We start from the raw sequence: 15199 nt of genomic DNA, 5'->3' as shown, positions 1-15199 counted from the left end.
CGGTTCGTCCTTGACCGCGTGGGAACAGACGGCGTGGTACCTTTTGTCACGGTAGATTTGTATACAGTCTGTATATTGTATACACGCATTTGTATACATCCTGTATACTGTATACGCATATTTGTGTACAGCCTGTAGGCTCATCAATCAGCTTTTGTATTGGTTAAAGGAAATTGCTAGTTGATGACGTCACGCTAGGGTTGTTACGATATTGATTTTATGGGTATTTAGTTTTGGGGAATGGATGTTGTGTCATGTTGTTGGTATTTATTTGTTCCTTAAGTGTCAAGGTTCAAATTGGGTTTCCTGTAGCATGATTCTCTACAGTTGGAACCATCGAGTATCGATAGTTTGACATTTAAAATGTACTACCAATATAGTTTCTACGACGCCCGCTACAGTCCGTCATACATTTTTTCTATAGCTAGCCTGTTGTCTGTATTCGATAACGGTAGAAAATCAAGCTACTGGTCGTTTCTATGTCATATTTTTGTTGTAACATAATTTTAGCAATTTTCCTGTTTTTTGACGATTTGCTGCATAACAATGCTTTGTCTATTTAGTCGTTCATTCATCATCGTATCAGTAACTTAATCAAAAATATCAACTTCACCTGGTCTTCGTAGCTTTAAGATGACTATTGTCAGTCATTAAATAAACGTACAATCCGAACATTATATAATTATAATAGAGGTGAAGAGGTTTTTTTGTTTCAACGCGTTTTTCTCTCGCACTACCATTCGGATATCAAAACGTTCTTCTACGCCTGTTAGTGGTTATAGTCTATAGAGCCACATTCATAAAGAAATTCATGGTTGAGTGCCGGTGACTCTATCCAATAGATAAAGTAACAGCAAATTTATTAAAACAATTATTAACATTTTATCTGATAAGCTAAATGATTCTTAACCATCATTTTTTAAACTTTCGTTCAGATTTCGGAAAATATTTCTATGTGGAACATCATTATCATATCTAAGGGGGCAGAGCATCCACCGTAAGCGTGAATAAAACTACTGGATACCATTCGTTGCCTTTTAAAGACAGTCGTACCAACAGTAACAATTGTAAAAGTAACAAAAGAAAATCGATAAAATAAAAAAAAGGATCATAAAATATTGAAGGCAACCTTCACTGCATGCGTCATAGTGATAATATCACGAAATAATGGTGAACAGTAATAATACGGTAAGATTCTGTACTCTGTGACTCAGCATGTGGTGTGGTGGTCAGCTATTTGTGGGTAGATCGATGGGACCTTGGGTAATGGGCACTATTTTATGGTAGCTGGTCGATTTGATTTTAGTGAACAGTTTTTCATCATTCGTTCTTCGTCAGTGTTCTGATAATTCAGTGAACATGTCCCTTTTCTTCTTTTTTGACCACTAACCATAGATAGATACGATAGATAGAGATTCTTCTATTTTTCTCTTGCTAGGTGGGTTTCAGATGATAGATCGAGGTAATAAAAATATGAACTTGGATATAAAAAAGTATTTATCCGGTCTGGTTGTAATTTATGTCCGTTGTTTGTATAGTATGCAAAAGTCCCTGCGACAAAAGTGCAGCTTAGAGTGGGAGAAAAAAAACTGTATTGGGGACCTTCCTTGTTAGGCTGCAATGCCATTGGTAGAAACAGGCTGAATAGAACAGAAATTACAAAATAAGTATTATATGTTACGAATATTAGTTACCAAGTTTTAAAATTTCTACACTAGTTCAATGAATCTCTTCACATTATAGTATCTCCTTTTATGGTGAATCCAAGCGACCAATGACAGTTTCTTCAATAAAAATGATTTCTTTAGTCATGTCATTCTTTTGGAAGATATGTATGACTTCAACTCACATGCTCAAAAGTACATAAGCTAAAAAAATACTTTTGTGTTCACTAGCAGTGTAGAGGCACCTGTCCTCGAAGCAATAATAACTATAATTACGAACATATTACGAAGCATCTGTTGAACAGAACGACCATGTTTTTTGTCAACCATGTGTAATGTTTCGGCGAGACAAACAATTTAATAATGTCATATAATGTTTATTAGAAAATAAGACGTAATAGCAAAATAAGAATAACTTCATTAGTATTAATTTATTATACTGATTGGATAATCTTAAGTACCTACCAGGAGGGTCTTTCACTGTTAACAACTCAATTGGTGAGTTCAATGTGGAAACTGACTTGGGCACTGAAACTGGGTTCTATCTGAAAAATTCAACAGCTAAGAACTCATAACTATTAAGCTCTCGCATTGCATGTAGATTAGAATACGGGAAGAAGGCAGTCTCTATCTAAGTTTTAATGTTTGTGCTAATAGTTATCATTTTCAAAATGAGGATTGGTGTTTTTAAGGCCATTATGATACATCTTAGTGAAAATGACTCTTGCCACAATCGTATCAATACTATCTTAAGACAATATTTCCACGTGCTGTTTGCAAGGCGCATAGCAACAGCAGCGCGCAGTATTCAGTTAACCGTGTATACGTGATCGTTCTAAATGCGTGCGCGCATCCCACCGCACCGATGCACCATGTTTCTCTTTATTTGCACCACTAGTGCTGGTTACTCAGGGCTGGCAGCTAAAGAAATTGAAGATTATGTATTTTAAATTAATAATCAGCATTACTGTTGTAAAAATGTTTATTACAGCTGTCACCTGAATGTTTTTTTTTCAGCGAAGAAATATTTAAAACCTATTAATTCTCTTAAATATAAAAGTAGATCTAGCTCTAGCTAGATAGATACATTAAACTGAAGGCCAGATTTGAATCATCTTACAAGATATTGCACTTCCATGCCACGCGGGTGACAGTCTCACTCTTATAATTTTAAGTTACAGTTATACCTAGTCGGGTCGTAAGTTCTGTCACATTTTTATTGTGAAATAATTGAGACCTGTTTGTTTTTAGAATAATCATTCATATATTAAAAGAAACGTAATAAAACATGGATTCTTATTTTAATTACTATTATTCAAAATGAGCTCCGCGATTTTGTACACAAGCCTTCAACCTGCGCGGCCAGTCGTCTACAGCAGCACGCACGAGGTCCATGTCAATATCGGCGGCTGCTTTGATCAAGGATGCCTTGAGTGACTCCACATTAGGATGGCGTGTGGAGCAGGCGTTTTCCTCTAAGTGTTGCCATATTTTGTAATCCAACGGATTTAAGTCTGGACTGGAGGAGCGCCACCTTAACCGTAACCTTCACAGCTTTTATCACTGCTGGCGTCCTAACAGAGCAAGGGCGACCACTTCTTTTTCTATCTTCCAAACTTGAGTCCTTATTATAACGTTTGATGGTACGATAAATGAATCTTTTGGTTAAATTCAATTTTTTTAGTATATCAAAAATCTGAGCTGGCGCGTAACCACATCGATGTAGCGCGATAACCGCGACACGGTCTTCTTTAAGCGTCCACTCTATATTTAAAAATGCGCCAAATATGAAAAATACACATTCTTATTTTCGCAAAAGATTCTAAATTCAAAATTAAGAATCATTTTTGTGGCCAGCATTCCATAATTGAAAAGTTTTTATTGTGTGACAGAACTTATGACCTGACTAGGTATATGTATTGTACGACATTTCTTCAATAATCACAATCATGAGTAATCTACCCATATTTAATGGTTACACTTGCTAATCCAACTATTGCAATCCAACTCCAAATTACAGTTGCAAATCCTACTAACCTGAAAAAGACAATTTGTAAATGTTAAACGCAAACCCTTTCTCTTAGTATCAGCCCTGCACCCATAGGGATGCGCCTATTCCGGGACACGGGCGGTCCCCGCCGAGCCATACATGGCCACACCCGTTATAGCCTAAGTTCTCTTTGTCTCCCCTCTGCACCGGCTAATTTTAACACGCCACTAGCAACGCTCTAGGACTCCAGGATGATGAACTTTCACTATTTTAGATGATAGTTTTACTTCTCTTTTGGTCTTAGTCATCGAGAGGCCATTGCCATCGGGAGGTATACTTAGGTTTTGATACGAATAGCTTCTGATCTTTTGTTGCTGGACAATCATTCTCGTTGAACACAATAGTTTAAGACGATGTACGATATATTATGTTTGTTACTCTTACAAGCAAAAAGACGCTCATAACCGGTTGCGTTCATCGCTCGGTTAACGATCTGTAGGTTAAGCAGCCCTGGGCGCGGTCATTCTATAGATGGGTAGTCACTAAGTGCCATTTGAACTGGGCGTCTTCGTGCTGCGGAGTGTACGTTAAAAGTCAGCCCCGATTGTTGTGAATTGAGATAGCAATCGTTAAGCAACATCAAAGGCCTTTTCTCAAACTTTTTCGGATGGCTTGAACAAATCTTAATATTATAAAGCTGAAGAGTTTGTTTGTTTGTTTGATTGTTTGTTTGTTTGTTTGTTTGTTTGAACGCGCTAATCTCAGGAACTACTGGTCCGATTTGAAAAATTCTTTCAGTGTTAGATAGACCATTTATCGAGGAAGGTTATAGGCTATATATCATCTCGGTACGACCAATAGGAGCAGAGTAGCAATAAAAAATGTTACAAAAACGGGGAAAATTTTGATCCATTTTCTTATGTGACGCAAGCGAAGTTGCGCGGGACAGCTAGTTTTACATAAAATAGGTATAGGATAAATCTCTATTAGATTTTTATGAAATGGCGGGCAAAGATGATTTATAACCTGGATTATAATTTTGCACATAGAATATTTATTTATTGATTGATATAATCATATCGTGTGAAAAATAACGAATCCTGCTTAGATAACTATAACAAATTGAATTAGGTATGCCCAAATTGTACAGCCCAGCTGTCCGGATGTTGGAAAGAACTTACTCCATTTACGAATCCATCGTTATTCATGAGAGTACATGACAGTAATTAAAACTAAAGCCTTTCCGACGTGTTCTGACTTACAATACTGTATTTATTACCACCTATTATATTTTAACTGCTGAAACATTAAAATAATTTACAAGCAGTTTTCTTACTTATTAGGTCCTAGTATAAAGGATAATTTATAAATTTTGAGTGAATTATGTCTCTTGCTATTTATACTTTTAACCGGCGAATAAAGGAGAGTATTTTCGTTCAGCTTCTTTTTCTAAATGGGATTATATTCTGTAAAGATCTGACGATGACTTTGTTTAAGCAGTTAATAAAACTTTTCAAGAAACGAACTTACTTTATCTGCCATACATACATAGGCAGGGTAGGCAGGGACCAAAAAACGCCTCTGCACGATCCTTACAAACTTCTCTTGTCTCATTCACATACATCTTGTCGTACAGTAACGCCGATTACGAGTTCTACGAGTTCGGTTACGAGTTTACATACAAAACCATCAAAAATTAAACTCCCATAAAAAAAAATCATGTATTTTGTAAACTATTCGTTCCATGGCGTTCATAATGACATAATGTGAAGCCTCGTGACACTATGACGCACCGTCCATAGACAACAAGTGGCCAGTGAACATCCATTCGTCAGGCTGTCTGTCAAACATCAGTGTTAGCGCCAAATGTGACTTTTTTTTATTCCGCGCTCTTTGAAAATAAAATTTTGAACGTCATTCAACCAAATTGGATTTGTTTGTTCACGTCGGACTTTGGAGCTACTAAATATAATTATTTTGTAATGTATTAAGTAATATTTCATTTTCAATATGTCCTATCTTAGTCTGCGTTGAAAGATTTTTAGCGATATTTGTGTCCACGAAAAGAAAAAAAGAAACTTGCCTAAGTACTTCTCATTGTACGCAATCAAAGATAATATTTTCCACTATTTTGTTTTAAATTGATTTTGTTCCCACATTGCCCAGACTATTGTTTTTCTAATATAATAGTTTTACATGGTTTTCTTCTATCAACAGTCAAGTCAAGTTTTCATCAGAAAATTTCTTTAATTTCGTCACCAAAGTATGCGGCCAGTGCGGCCAACATAAGAGGATTAACCGCACAAAATAGATTTAACGGTTCAACACGATCTAAAAAGCCGACAATCCGATTTATCTAGATAACCCAATTTACTTATCCTATCTAATCCGACCACACTCTCCAATCCAATTTAATAAATAAAATATTGTACACGCAATTCCTGAAGAAATATATATGCGGTGCGGTATTCTTGTAACTAATTAATAATCTAGTTAATTAGTTATTTTTTGTTGTAATTATTAGTTAATAATCTAGCACAGACAGACAGTTATCAAATTGTTTTAATAGAAACCTGATTGTTTCTTCCTTCTTTTTAAGGCATTTGAACTCTAAATTGGTTAGAATAATTTTGTAACACTTATTCACATTGAATGTATTACGCATTTGATATTGATTTGCTGCATTAATTTTACATCTAGTGTTATGTTATAATAAGGCTTCGCCAGACTTTTTTTGCGAATAACAATATCTCTGCGACAATACACAGCATAAGAAGCGCGATACGATCATGTGCGATCGCTTACTGTATCATTCTAAATGCATACATACTTACAAACATAAAATCACGCTTTCTTTCATAGGCAGTAGGCAGAGACCAAAGAACTTGGTACGATCCCGACAAACTTCTTTTGCTACAATCACTCGTCATACAGGAAATTACATACATCTTATCCTCATCAATGTGCATTCATTCCTCATAAATTGTTCTCTAAAGACAAACCCACGCGACAATCTTCGACTTCCACAAACCAGTACAAAACAAATCAAAATAAAAGCGGGGCCCAGGATCCATTAATCCTGAGTGCCAGTACTTATGGTACTAGTCGGTACCCAATCAGTATAAAGTCGTTGAAAGCGGTAGGCGTGCGTGGGCCGGAGACGGCATGTCCCGAATGTACTTAGCTAACGTACAGTTCAAGACAAATAATAGTTAGGCGTATCTTATTTTATAAAATCAAATTCAAATTCAAATTATTTATTGCTTACTAAGTTATATACAAAAGGATCTTATATTAGGGTAGTGGCAACTTAGTAACCTTTTTCAGGCATTGCAATTTTTACAAGGTAGGGTAAGGTAATCTTATAACTAGGTAGGTACGGTAGAATTCCACTTTCAGCACCTATGGATGGATTTTGGAGTTTCACCACGCCCATCAGATAATATCTATCAGATAGCTCTAGCCAGTGGAATTATGACAGCTTTATTCACATTTCGGTCCCTTTATTTAAAGAATAGACATCTAGAGAGACCTGATGCCAGACTGATATCCAGAAGCCATAATATGATTGACTCCTGGATACAAAAAGTTATATGGCGCATAGCCGCATACTGTTCTGAAGACTGAACCCTATTTACTGTTTTCGTGTTGCCATGTCTTTTGCCGTATGTCTTTCGCCTTCTTCATCAAGATGTTGGTTGCAGGAAGCTATGTGTTCGACTGTACATTGTACAAGAGAACCGTCTATTTAGTTTGGTATAAGACGCATCGTCGTATGTCGAGACAAATCGCCGCTTCCCGCCGACCATCGCTCGCCTAACATGCATTGTTTTGTGCTAATACATTGAACTAAGGGCTATTCTGTTCACTTATTTAATAAATCACTTGTCCCCAGATTCCGTTCTTGTAGAGACTAGATAAGTTTCATTTAAACAAGCATTAGTCTAGCTAATTAGGTTTTCATAATCGGTCTATTAGTTTTGTGTAAAACTGGATCTAAATATCGCTTTCATTCTAAATTAATACTACACTGATTACTTTCTTGAAATCGCTCTCTTTTTTCATAAGTCTTTCTCTTTCAACATCTATGGTTTCAGCTCCGAAACTAATCCCTACTTCGTATAAAGCTTAAGTGCTGAAGATGGCATACCTTTTTGTGTTCTAGGTTTCCCAATACATCTCAAATACTTCTTACCTTAGAACAACTTGTTACAACCAGAAGTACTGGAAGTATTTTGCAAGAATCATAACGTAAACAAAATATAAGTATTGCAGAATGCACCGTGTTAGTGGGAGTGTTTGATAATAAATGCGCATAATGTTCTCGTTAGCGTCCGTAGTACTGAGTCTACCGAGTCTCATTCATCAGGACCGTGGGCGCGTCGATACAATATGTCCCGTTCATTATTCTACTTTGAGTAAACACCGGATGTATTTAAAAACACCTTTGTGTTTCATCTTAATGATGCTAAAGATGCAATTGGAGCTATAGATTTGGTTCTTGGGTATTTTTTAAGTAATCTACGTTTATCCAGCCTGTTGGACTCTAAGCCTGACCTCTCCCTCATTTCGGGAGGAGACTCTTATCTTGTTCAACAGTGGAGCTGTAATTGGTTTAACTTATTATTAGTCTTGATATTTTTTTAGGTTTACTTACATCTGTTTTGGACTCTATAGAATTTTATTTGTGTTGTAAACTTCCCGGCAACAGCATACATTTCCAAAGGCTCTTTTAATTTTCATGAAAATTTTGAATACCCTTTCTTTATTCTGCAACCATGCGAATAGTTTTTTCTTCATGGCCGTTAAAACGTCATCAGAGCAGTAGTTCCTTGCACAATTTATCTTTTTGTCTAGTTTCGTTCATACACACACTTATCCGCAAATAAATCGGCATGTAAGAAATAATGGATTTTAACTGATTTATGAAAAGTGCAGCTTGTAAAGCAAATGGTGAAGTTTCGAATAAATCGTGTGGATATTTCAAATGATGTAATAAAAACATGTAGACAGTAATAATATGTTATTATTTTTGTTTGTGACGAACAATGCATATGTTATAATGTGATGTAATGCCGTATTGTCACAGTTACTTCATTGTCTAAGAAAACAAACAACTATAGTGCCCACCAGCCGATTGCCGCATATGCGAATAATAGCGCGTTGTTATAAACAAAATAGAAAAAGCAAAAATGAAATGTTGCTTACTTATTAATATTAATAAGTATTAATAACTATTAATTAAGTATATCTGATTATGATCTCCAAAATAACCTACCATATGGTAGGTTATTTTGGAGATCATAATCAGATGTGAGACACAAACCGCCATGAAGAGCAAAGGCCAAAGACCAGAATATCGACAAAATATTACGGATCGATTTTTTTGGGTAAATCGAAGCTTTTATCTCAACCTACACTTGGCCAACGTGGTGGACTCAAGGCATAAACCCTCCCTCTTTACGGGAGGAGACCTTTGCCCAATAGTAGGTCATCAATGAAACTTTTATGAATAAATTAGTCACAGATACTTAAAAGATAGACTACCTGAAAGATAAAATTAAAGCAATTAAAAACCTGTCAGGGTTTTACTAATGAAACAAAACAATATCTACATATCTATCCAAAGGTGATGAAATCATCTGTAAAGGAACAAAACAGAATGGCTATTAGAGTTCAGATTTAGCCGCTATAATGGCCAGGTTTATTCAAGCGGATAGCACACTTGTGGCAAATATGTTCCCTGTCGGAAACTGTAATGTCGCCAAATGTAACTGATCTTATGAGACTGTTTAAATTGTTTATTTGTTTTATTAAATATTGTGTCCCAGAAAGAAAAACACATCTTATTAGTGACTAGCTGACTCGCGTAAATTCACTTGCGTCACATAAGAGAGAATAGGTCAACATTTTCCCCGTTTTGAAACAATGTTTACTGGTACTCTGCTCCTATAAGCCTTAGCGTGATGATATATACCCTTTAGCCTTCCTCGATAAATGGGCTATCTAACACTGAAATAATTTTTCAAATCGGACGAGTAGTTCCTGAGATTAGAGCGTTCAAACAAACAAACTCTTCAGCTTTATAGTATTAGTATAGATGTCCTGCAAAAATGTCAGGTGTAAATGGTATGATACTCGTAACCGGCGGTCCTGTAAATCTAGACGAATTAAACAAGGAAGGATCATACCAAGCTGCGTTCTTTGGTTTCTCTTTGCCTATTTTCGTGGGGAAAAGGCGTGATTTATGTGGGTATAGATGTATGTGAATACTCTGTATCCGGCTATTGACAACCTATTAAGACTGCACTACAAGTTTAAATAATAAAGTTCAGTTCAAACAGTCAACGAACATACAGTTCGTGAACAAGTCTTGAGCTTTAATATTAGGTAAATAACAAACTGATTTCGACTGTAAGGGTTTAATAAAATTTCTTGCTTAACTGGTCCCAGTCGCTGAAAGAAAATATAGAACTACAAGATCCGACGATCGGGACCAAGATTCCAATTAATTATGGTCCCAGTCGCTATAATCCTTAAGAGTACACCATGACATTGAATTTGAGACATTTCATTCCTACCTGATGTAAGAAAAATGGCAAAAACTATTAGATGCAAACTAAAGCTATGAACTACATGTGTTTGCAAAATTTAAAGGTGATGATTCCCATACCACATTCGGTTTAGTAGATAAAGGACTTATTCGCAAAATGACTTGCAGTCGTTTTTGGGCCTATTCGTGAGATACCCTATTCGTAAAACACCCTTTTCATGAAATACCATGTTCGTAAAATACTCTATTCGTAAAATACCCTATTCGTGAAATATCCTATTCGTGAAATACCCTATTCGTGAAATACCCTATTCGTAAAATTCCCTATTCCCGAACATGAAACATAATTTCAGGATGTAGGCATAATCCATAGTCTAAGTATGTATAAAGAGTAAATATTTAAAGAAATGGAATACATAATCATATTTATTATTTATTAAAAAGGTCAAAAATATCAAAATATGAATGATAATCAAAAACCTACTGCTTTTCCTCTATTTTAACAATAATTAAATAAAATCACAATAATAACAAGAAAGAAGAAGTTATTTTAAGAATAACATAATTTAAAAAAAATAAAAATAGGCAACTGGTAAAAAGAGGTCATTTCGCGAATAGGTCTTTTTAAGAATAGGTCATTTTGCGAATTAGTCTTTATAAGAATAAGCCATTTTGCGAATAGGTCTTTTTAAGAATAGGTCATTTTGCGAATTAGCCTTTATAAGAATAAGCCATTGGACGATTAGGTCCTCTTTTTAGGGGTAAGGCGTTTTGCGAATAAGTCCTTTATCTACTAAACCCCACATTCCATCAATCTACAATACTTTTCATTACAATAACTAACAAATGTACTAGTAATAGATTTAACCAACAATACGATACTCTGAAGATCCCGTAATTGTGTGACGCACGCGTTCTTTTACGAAAATACACTTTACACGTAGTAACAGAGCTGTTATAATAATAAACACTTATCGTAGCACTACGTTTTAGAGTATTATAAAGTTTGTTTTTTTGTTTGTCTGTTTGTTTGTAAGATTATTACGTAGAAACTACCAGAGAGTGTAGTAAGAATTTTATAGCTTGAATATTGTATTATGATACTAGCTGACCCGCGCAGTTTCGGATTCGGCGATTCATTTGTATATAAAAATATGAAAAGAAGTAAAAAATATCTCAGTTTCAGTTCAGTTTAATTTCAATCTCGTGTTAAATTAACAGGTAACAATCAGTGTACGTATGTATCCAATTTTAATGTATCATTCATCATTTCATTGCAAATCGGATCGTTAGTTTCAAATTGTCGAAGAAAAGCCGCAGCATTCGATTAGCGACAAACTAAAATAGATTAATTCTTCGACTAAAATGAACAATGTATTCGCTGTGTCCAAACAAAAGGATTTTGGTGTGTGCCAGCGTGAAATACAAATAAATAAGTTTGTATACATTAATCATTAGCATCTTCAACATGTCTGTGCTAATTTGACACTTTGAAATGGAGTATGACGTGAATTCAACAAGGAAACGTCATATTGCTAAAATAGTGTGTTTTGAAAATATGTTTACAGAGACGTCCTTCAACAATTAAGATAGGAAGACATCAAATAATGATGCATATATTTATTTACTGAAGTAATAATTGTTACAAATTAGGGCTCATTATTTTTCCTTAGTACTGTAAACTATTATTTTAGAAGTTAGGCCGCTCTGGCTCTCATGGCCTCAATTATAATGTTTGTTTCTTTAGATAAGCTTATATCTGCGGATGATTTTTCGTGATTTTCCAAGGTTTTCCGAGATCGAAAGTAACCTATGTGTTAATATAAATTATAAACTCTGATCTTTTTGATTAAAACTCTATCGAGCTAAATTAAATCAGAACCAATTTCGAAGTTTTGTTAACATTTCCGATCATCGATTCGTATAAATTTTCGCATTTATAATATTAGCAGAGTAGTGCATTCTGATATTTATTACTTTGCCCTTCCTGAAGTTCATTCTAATAAGTTTTAACTATAAGTGACAGGCATACAAACTGTCTTACAACTATGATTAGTCATTTTGTTTTGCCTTTTTCAGTCATATTCAATTTCAAACTGGATTGAAAGTGACACACCTATAAATCAAAGCTTACACGGCGTATATTACCCCTCGGTTTTTGAGTAAAATTTTGCGGTAGTTTATCTATTCAATTGCGTGTTTGTTTGTATAAGTTTAAACGCTATTGAATAGATAAACTACCGCTAAATGTACCTCAGAAACTGGGGGTTAGTAAGCCAGAGTTTAGATATATACCCTCTTATTCATAAACACACTATAAATCTATTTTAGTTAAAAAACTACTATAATATGTTTCCTCTTTTTCATTTCGCTAAGGAGTGAAAGAAACAAAACTCTTAAAGCCTTTCATAACTTCATATATTTTTATGATTAAGAGGGAAAGTCTTCTCATCTATGACAATACATCTTTCACAACAACTTCGTCGTACACCGTGATAAGGAACAAGATGGCTAAACACCTTTATTTTTACATTATATTAATTACTAAACGCTTTAATTCTCTTGACTTTGATACTAATACGAGGTCAGTTTCGTCGGTCAGCTGCCAATTTTATAAACAACGCCCCTGGTGATGCCCAATGGCATGCCAAAGTACTTTATCTAAATTTTCTCTAACTCTACCTTCCAACAATCTATCTCAAAGCCAGACGATTAACACTTCGTCAGACATTGCTTTTACTTTGGTAGTAGTTTTGAGGTATTATTCCCTAATAAAACAAATATTTGGTTCATCCTGTGATTGCGCTACGTTAAAATTTTACATATTATTAGCATAAAAAAAGTTTGCCGCCAAACCGAATCACAGTTTAACACTGTTATATTTTTCCAGCACAGCCATAATAATATTCTTAATGTATGATTTGAGACGCTTTACCAGCATTTTCATAAAATCTTATAGTTTTTAACAGGATTACTATCTATCCTAATATTTCAATGCGAAATGGTGTCTCTAAACGGGGTTGTTGCACTGCGCCAACGCGACGTATGCACTTGTAAATAGACGCACAACGCACAGACGTACAGCCGAACATAGAAACATGCGCGTGCGCATGTGCCCGATGCGTTATCTATTCCTGAATTATGCTGTAGAAATCTTTTATTTTATTATGCACAAGCTTTTGTCTGCGCCTCCGGCCGCTTAGAGAGAAAATACATGGCCTTTTGATAATTGGATAACAAATATCCTATATTATTCACATATTTCTGTTGTTAACCACGATTAACGATAAACGTTTTTTGGAAATCATTTTATAAAGATAGTGCCGAATCTTAGCCTTTTCGATTTTTATACTTACATTAAAGAAATACAATATCTTTCAGACTGCATATTTTAATTGCATTTCAGCAGTCTCAAAGACTACTAAAAAGAACTATTTATCTCTTTTCTATTAATGTAGGTCCTCGAGTCCAACATAATTATGTAACAACCTGCACTTGACATTATTTAGATTGCGTATGAAAATTATCTTTGCACGATAGCTAGACTGGTATCGAAGATAACTTGATGACACAAATCACAATAAATAAAATATATACATATGTATCAGAATTGGAAATATTCTAGAAAATGACATTATTCTTCAGTCGCATATTTATCTAATCAGTTTATATTTTACTTTCGTGGCCGAATATTGACAATGTCACGTTATTATTATCGATTTAACGTCATTTTGTATTCCGAATCATTAAATTAATGTTGAACATTAATTATTATGCAGGAGGCTTGACTTTTATTGAGCTGCTGCGAAACTTGGAATCAAGCTAAAATCGGTCATATAGATAGCCAGATCTGTTGGAATTCGAAGCAAATACATGTAGTGTTGTATTTATACCGTCTAAGAATTCATAATATGCCAGTCCACAATATTTAATATTAGCCCGTACTATATTTATTTTAATTTGATTTGAACCAACGGTGAATTTTTTGTATTTCTAATATGTAGTGAACAATTTAAGACACAATTTTAGGAGTTTACAAATTAAAGTACGTAGGTATTCAAAGACACATCTTACATTAAAGGGCCTTTAAACTGTTTATAAACTACAAAGACTTTTCATTCGCCGATCATATCTCAAAAATAAGTTTTCGTCTATAGTTACAAGCCTTAGTTACTCTATTTCACGATCAAAGCATAAGTTTATACATAAAATATACTGTGAGTCACATTAAACTATGAATTTCGTAGAACTATGAAATTCATTACTTTATGTTTCTCTAAGGAGGACTAAATCGATTTGTCCTTGCCCTGGGTGATAACGAACTACCTATATACCCTGGAGGGCAAACTACTTATTAATAAAGAACTTTACTGGAAGCTACGTTCCATATAAATTTACTGACATATCAGTTCACTTTTTTATAATGCTTTAGAGATATGAGAGAAATAAAGTTGACTTTGTTGATTCTGCATCTAATCTCATCATATGCTGAAAACTATTTATTGTTCATTGCTTTTGGATAATGTTTCTAAAACGTCGTCATGTTTAAATGCCTGGATATTTTTGTTAACTGACAAACCGTCTGGAGCTAACTGTTGCTATGCAAAGTTACATTTTATTCTGAATCTTTTTATCAACTTTCTGAATCCCGGATTAGACCATTTCTTATCATACGTCAAACCATTCGCAAAAAGATACGGGCTACATTTTTTTTAAAACATTCGTGAACGTTAATCTAAGAATTATTTTTGTAACGATCAAAGAAACTGTTTTTGCATTTGTAACAAGAGTGCAATAATTTTCTTTGTAATTGCATTAGTGGGCGTCATTTTGTAGAATATTTTCAAAGTTATTTAGTTCTAGTTTAATTCTAACAATTAGGATAGTGTTTCAAAAAATATTTTGACTATTTGGCTTTGGTTATATTAAACTCTAATTTCGTAAAATTAAGGTCTTTGAAAGACTCATTAATTAATTTACTAATGAAAAGTA

At 34.5% G+C, this 15199-nt stretch overlaps 1 protein-coding gene across 6 annotated transcripts in view; it reads left to right on the top strand.

Annotated features, from left to right (window-relative positions):
- The window catches only part of LOC142979368 (uncharacterized), a 59571-nt gene that overhangs the window by 27229 nt on the left and 17143 nt on the right, over nt 1-15199 (top strand). The gene's annotated exons all lie outside the window — the stretch shown is intronic.

This window comes from Anticarsia gemmatalis, chromosome 1, assembly GCF_050436995.1.
Source record: "Anticarsia gemmatalis isolate Benzon Research Colony breed Stoneville strain chromosome 1, ilAntGemm2 primary, whole genome shotgun sequence".
NCBI classification, from domain to species: Eukaryota; Metazoa; Arthropoda; class Insecta; order Lepidoptera; family Erebidae; genus Anticarsia; species Anticarsia gemmatalis.
This window is presented reverse-complemented; position numbering and strand designations above follow the sequence as displayed.